This window comes from Miscanthus floridulus, chromosome 5, assembly GCF_019320115.1.
Source record: "Miscanthus floridulus cultivar M001 chromosome 5, ASM1932011v1, whole genome shotgun sequence".
Lineage (NCBI taxonomy): Eukaryota > Viridiplantae > Streptophyta > Magnoliopsida > Poales > Poaceae > Miscanthus > Miscanthus floridulus.
Window position 1 is genome coordinate 67,968,821 of NC_089584.1, and position 7,257 is coordinate 67,976,077.

A 7,257-nucleotide genomic window follows, 5' to 3' on the forward strand; every position below is an offset into this window, starting at 1 on the left:
CGTGAGGTAGGGTGAAGTGGGGAGAGAAAAAACTCAAGAGGGAGGAGAAAGAAGAGGAAGAACGCTCGGGCAGGAAGGTTGGGCCGGGGTTAAATGCAGGGAGCTCGGCGCCAGTCACTATGGCACCGAGTTCGGCGCCATAGATCTTGGTGCCGAGCTCGGCGCCCGAGTGGCTGGCACCGAGCTCCCTGCCATGTCATCCACCGTGCCCAGGTGCTCGGCGCCAGAGATGCTGGCACTTACCTCGGCGCCAGCATCAATGGCGCCGAGCTAAGGGTCCATTTTCTGAATTCTTTCTGTCAGGAGTCTATTTGTGAGAAACTTTAAAAAAAAAGAGCTAAATTGTAAAAAATTTGGTCGGGTGACCATGGGCCACCCCTCTACTTCCACCACCTTCCACCTTACTACATGCAAACAAGTACATGGATCCATGGGCAGCACCTTCTCCTCTCTTTGCAAGCGTGCCAAGAAAATATTTCCAAACTTACTTTTTGAGTTTTGGAGATTTGTCGTAGTAGCATCTCGCAATAGGTTTAAACAAATGTTTAGATCAACTGGTAGCATATGGAAGTTAGCTAATACTATAGATTTTGTAATTAGATGACATTTTAGTCGAGCCAAGTTTAGATCGTCTCTTCTGGCTAATAGCGAGTAGTACTTAGTTTGGGTAAAGTAGTTAATAACTTTTTATCTTAGGCTGGATGTGACTCTTTACTTGTTGGTAGATTGAATTTTTATGATATATCAATTAATTATTTTTTAATAATAATATCAATTAATCATTGGATCACCAGAACTGACTGAAATCATGTTTCCGATATTGTCAAGGTTGTTTTGCTGCTATCATTGGCATGCATAATGTTTTTTCTTGACCTCAAACAATTAAATTGCCTTTTTCTTCAATTTAGACCCCGTTCGCTGGTCTGAAACTTGGCTGAAACTGGCTGAAAACACTGTTCCGGCTGAATTGTTGTGAGAGAAAAACACTATTCCGGCTAAAAAAGAAGCCGAACAAGCTATTTTTAAGACAAGCGAGCGGGGCCTTAATTTGGTTGTTTTAGTTTGCATATATTTCGATTCTAATTTGCATGTACTCAAATGTTATAGTAGCGTTAACACAGGCAGTATACTAATGTTAGTTAGGCTATTAAGTGATACATTTAGATTTATTAGTGTTAATTTTAGCTGCTAGATTAAAATCGACTACTCCCTCGGTCCTAGAAAGAATGCAATTCTAGTATAGTATCATGTTTTAGTATAATAAGTTTGTGTCGTTCTTCATGGGACGGCGATTCCTCCACTGCTGCTGTTGATCTCGAATTTTCGATACTGGTCTAGCTGTTGACATCGAGCGTCATATTGGGGTATCACATATGAGTGTTCGGATAGTAATACTAAAACAAGTTACAGAAGTCCTCAGTAATCCGCGAGACAAACTTATTAAGCTTAATTAATTCGTCATTAGCACATGTTTATTGTAGCACCACATTGTCAAATTATGGACTAATTAGACTTAAAAATTCATCTCATAAATTAGTCGTAATCTGTGCAATTAGTTATTTTTTTAATCTATATTTAATACTACATACATGTGTCAAGCATCTAATATGATAGAAAGTAAGCTTTAGGAAAAAAAAAACTAAACAAGGCTTTAATCGAGTGGCGTGGCTTGCAGGATGCACGAAACTGTACCGAATCAAATCGAGTCGTGCATGGTTTTCCGCCCTCTCTCATTTCCGAGGTGAAACGCGGGTGCCACCATCTTCCCTTGGTGTGGGTGACCAACGCGGCACAGCCGCACAGGTGGCGTACGCGGACAGTTGCCCACCGGTACGGTTGGTGCGGTCGGGAAAAAAATTCACTGCAGCGCGTCTGTAATCCCCATCCGCTACATACGTATCCTCAAACGTGCGACGCGTGGACACCGACGAATCAAACGTTCGCCAAAACGCCGCCTTCTCCATACTCGTATTAGATGTCGTTTTGGACAGGATTGTGCATACCAAGGAGTGATTAATTAGGGGGTGTTTTTCTATGTCTGCCCCTAATAAATAGAGTTGCGGGTGCATCTGTATCGAGTAAACAACCAAGGCTCTAACGGCTAGAGCAGCGAGGAATAAGCTACCAGTCGTGAGGTCCCGGGTTCGATACCTAGCCGGGCACTATTTTTTTGCTTGTGGACATTTGCATGGGTAATTTTGCATGGCACTGTTCGTGCGTGGCGCTCGCGCTTGCCGCTTGGCCTGCCGCCCGTGCTCGCGAATTTGGCCGCCGCGCTCGTGAATTTGGCTTGACGCGCGCGGAAGCTGCACGGCGCTGTGCATTCTCGTAATCTCGTTGCATTCGCTTGTTTTTTGCGTTCTGGCGCTCATTTTTTGCATTCTGGCGCTCGTTTTTTTCGTTCTGGCGCTCGTTTTTCCACTGCGCTAGCACGATGAGCAGGTCCGACGGTTCAACTGGTTCATCTATTTAATGGCTGCGTTGCTTGCTTCTTGCTTCTATCCCCTTGCCTTGCTTGCCTACTAGTACATCTACCGCACAATGGCTTAGCGTTTTCTCCTTCTACATCTACTACGGCACAATGGCTGGTGATCAATTCCCTGCCTTTGATCTCAACGTGCGTTTAGAAGAAGATGACGACGGCAACCTTCCATTCGATCTCAACGTGCCAACACTGGAGGATCCCAACAACAACGGTAATGTTTCTTTTGTTACTCATTTCGCTATTTCCTTTTTATGATATCTCAACGTGCCAAATTAGTTTCCTTTTTCAATTTGTTCTTTTCTTTTTCTACAGGATTTGATTTGAACTTGCCACTAGATGAATTTGGTGCAATTGATTTTGATTATTTACAAAACCTCTCTGGTAATTTTTCTCACTTTATACTTTCATTTTTTGATTATGTACAAAACCGTGGCTAACAAGAACAATATTTATTTTTCCTTGTAGTAGAACATGCTCCTCCAGTTGAAGCAAACCATCGAGGAAAAAAAGAAGTGCCAGAAGACGTCAGAAAACAAATTTATCAAGCATTGTTGACTAGAAGCAAGAATGGGACACTAGGTAGGAATGATACAAGAATTGTCGCTGCGCAATTTGGAGTGCACATTCGGTCAGTTCAGCGCTTATGGCAGCGAGGTAAACACCAACTTGCTCATAACATTCCGGTAGTGGTTGCAAGTAAAAAGAAGGGTAGATGTGGCCGCAAGTTAGTCCCTCTTGATTTGGAACAATTGCGCAACATTCCTCTCAAGCAAAGAATGACCATAGAAGATGTGTCTAGTAAACTTGGTGTTAGCAAAGCTAGGATACAAAGATATTTGAAAAGGGGTTTGCTTAGGCGTCACTCTAGTAGCATCAAACCATATCTCACAGATGCTAACAAGAAGACTAGGTTGAAGTGGTGTGTTGACATGATTGAGCAAGGTTTGGTTGATGATCCAAGATTTAAGGATTTTTTTGACTTTGTGTTCATTGATGAAAAATGGTTCTACCTCTCTCAAAAATCCGAGAAATATTACTTGCTACCCGAGGAAGATGACCCCCATCGCACTTGTAAAAACAAGAATTACATCCCTAGGCTCATGTTCTTGTGTGTTTGTGCTCGGCCAAGGTTTAGGAATGGAGAGTGTGTTTTTGATGGAAAAATAGGTTGTTTTCCACTTATCACTTATGGACAAGCCATTAGAAGAAGTGAAAATCGTCTTCGTGGAGAACAAGTAATCAAGCCAATTACTTCAATCACAAGAGAGGTGATTAGAGATTTCATGATAAACCAAGTGTTGCCTGCCATTCGAGCCAAATGGCCAAGAGAAGATGTGAACAAGCCAATTTTCATACAACAAGATAATGCACCCTCCCATTTAAAAGTGGATGATCCTATTTTTTGTGAGGCCGCTAAGCAAGAAGGATTTGACATTCGTCTCATTTGTCAACCACCCAATTCTCCGGATTTCAACATTCTAGACTTGGGGTTTTTTTGAGCTATTCAAGCTATTCAATACAAGATGGATGCAAAAACAATAAACGATCTTGTTCCAGCAGTCCAACAGGTAATTGATCAATTGTTTCATACAACAAAATAATTCATTGTTTCTTAAGCAACTAATTGATTGATTTCTTCAACACATATTTGTAGGCATTCTTACAGTACTCTCCACGGAAAGCAAATAGGATTTTCGTAACACTACAGAGTGTTTTGAAGGAAACAATGAAGATTAAAGGTTGCAACAAAATCAAGATTCCTCACATGCAGAAAGAAAGACTAGAGAGAGAAGATCGGCTGCCATTGCAAATTTCTTGTGAAGGTTCCTTGCTAGCCGAAGCACTTGCTAGCCTTCCTGCAGCAAATTAGAAGAAGAGATGCAAGCATATGTTAGTCTTTGCAGCATGCTAGCCGAAGCACTTGTACCTTACTGTTATTATTTAGTTTAGCAAGTTACAGTAGGTCGACTGGATTGAACATGTACCTTACTGTTATTTTGCATCTTGCTAAGTCTTTGCATCTTCCAACCTCTTTGCATCGAGGATCTCCTCCAACTTCTTTCCAACTTCCTCAGGCAGAATGATGGTGTTACCATTCATTTGAAGTTTGTCCACATCAGGGATGTAGATCTCACAATCAAACTTTTCCATGGCATGGAACAACCTTGCTGGAAAATCATAGTCTTCATGTAAAAGGCCACAACGGGCACACCTACGTGCCTCCCGGCGAGCTTGGAAGCAAGCTTCTCCGAAGACGCCACCAGCGTGGACCGTGCCGCAGCGAGGACATAGAGACTCGACGACAGAGTCTAGGCCATCCACGTAGTCCAGCGGCGCGACAGTGGAGACCAGCGGCGCGACGTCGGAGTCGAGCGGCGCGACGTCGGAGTCGAGCGCCGCGACGATGGAGTCCAGCGGTGCGACGTCAGAGTCGAGCGGCGCGACGATGGAGTCCAGCGGCGCGACGTCGGAGTCGAGCGTCGCGACGATGGAGTCCAGCGGCGCGACGTCGGAGTCGAGCGGCGCGACGATGGAGTCCAGTGGTGCGACGTTGGAGTCCAGCGCCGCGACGATGGAGTCCAGCGGCGCGACGTCGGAGTCGAGCGGCGCGACGATGGAGTCCAGCGGTGCGACGTCGGAGTCGAGCGGCGCGACATCGGAGTCCAGCGCCGCGACGTCGGAGTTCAGCGGCGCGACGTCGGAGTCGAGCGCCTCGACAGACTCCAGCGCCTCCATGGAAGTCAGGCCCTCGACGGACTCCAGCGCCTCCACGGCTGCCAGGCCCTCGACGGACTCCATGGGCGGCAAGGAAGGGACGTGAGCGTGCTGCGGTTCCTGTGGATTGGAGGCGAGTGGTACGGTGCTTGGGGAGAGGATGGGAGCGTTGCGTGATTAGTGTGCCTCGAGCGAAGAGCGTAGCGGGCGGCGAGCGTGCGCATACGAGGCGCTGCGATTAATTCCATGTCGAGCGGAGGTGGGCCGAGCGTGCGCAACGAAGAGCCAGGGGCAAACGTGTCCATTCAAAGCTATTTACGGGCTCAACGACAACCTTTGTGAAATCAGCAGCGTCGCCCAGAACGACATCTAAACCGAGTACGGAGGGAGTACGTACCACACTCGGCTTGGCTTCACCAGCCCTTCGGCTCGTTTGCTGAGCGAGGCATAATAGCCGGCCTCTTCTTGGCTTCCGACGCAAGATTATAGCCCGGCCTCTTCCACAAGAAGGAAGTGCATACACACATCGCGATTAGATCGTGTCTTGCCAATCGCCGTTGCTAGACCTTGCGCTGCCGTCTCCATGGACGACGCGCGCAGCCGGCATGACAGGAGGAGGCCAGGAAGGTGCTAGTCCTTGTGCCGTCGTCTCCATGGACGACGCAGCCGGTATGATAGGAGAAGGAGGCCAGGAAGGTGGTCCTTGCGCCGCTGTCTCCATGGACGATGCAGCCGGCATGATAGGAGAAGGAGGCCAGGAAGAGAATTTGTCACCATCCCAAGACAAACCGTCGTCCATGGTTTCTCCCTCTATTCGTGGAGTCAAGGGAGAGCAGATAACACAGGTATGGTCATCATTTGGTCTTCGATCTTCATCTTCTATCTTCTGTGTAGTTTCATCATGTATAAATGTGTGCATACTATACTGTACAGAACACTGTCGTTGCTATCGATGATAACACTCATGCTAATGACAAGGCTCTCCATCGTCTAGTAGCTGAAGAAGTGATAGACGGAGTACCAGGTAAGGTCATCAGCTAGTAGCTGAAGAAGTGATAGACGGAGTACCAGATGAGGTAACGGTCTTTTTTTGTCTCTCTAAATAGCTAGTATGAAGACAATTATAAATATATTGTGGCAATATAGCTTTAATTCTCATTCGATTGCACAACAGGTGGTTGATAAAGTTGGAATAATTCCTGAAGTTGGTATGACTTTTGAATCAGAGGTCAAAGCTTATAAGGTGTACAATGCCTATGCCGGTAATGCTGGGTTTAGTATAAGAAAGAGCCAGACGGCGTCGAAGAGTATATGTCAAAAATATATTGTTTGTAGTAGCCAAGGACATGGAGAAACTCAGACATCAACGGACAGTACAAGGACTGGTTGTGATGCACGTATTCAGTTTAGTGTTAGCAAGGAGGGGACTTGGACGGTGCAAATTAAAAGGTTGTACTTGATCACAATCATTATCTTGCAAGTCCGAATAAATCACATAAGTTGAGATCCCAATGACGTGGTGTAGAAGCGGACCGGATGTTGATTGGCCAGATACGACAAGTTGGAATGAAGCCAACACAGGTGTATGAGTTTATAAAGGAGTTTTTACGGAGGATCCGGCAAAATCCCATTCTCAAAGATGGACTGCAACAATGAGATTGGTCGTGAGCGCAAGAAGTATTTAGAATCAAATGATGCACAAACACTATTAGAATACTTGAAGAATAAGACGATAGAAGATCCTACCTTTTTTTATGCCATTCAAATAGACGAGGAAGATAGTCGGATGGCTAATTTCTTTTGGGCAGATGGTCAGTCTATCATGGATTATGCCTGCTTTGGTGATGCTATGTCATATGACACCACTTTTCAAACTAATAAGTTTGAAATGCCTTTTGCTCCATTTGTTGGAACCAACCACCACAAGCAAACAATAATTTTTGGTGGTGCATTGATATTTAATGAGACAATTGAATCATTTGTTTGGCTCTTTGAAACATTTCTAAAAGCAATGTCATGGAAGCATCCAAGTATAATTTTCACCGATCAAGATGCAG

General features: G+C 45.4%; 1 pseudogene; it reads left to right on the top strand.

Annotated features, from left to right (window-relative positions):
* The first annotated feature begins 2,581 nt into the window (after nucleotides 1–2,581).
* Nucleotides 2,582–4,355, top strand: LOC136454739 (uncharacterized; annotated as a pseudogene).
* Nucleotides 4,356–7,257: the final 2,902 nt, after the last annotated feature.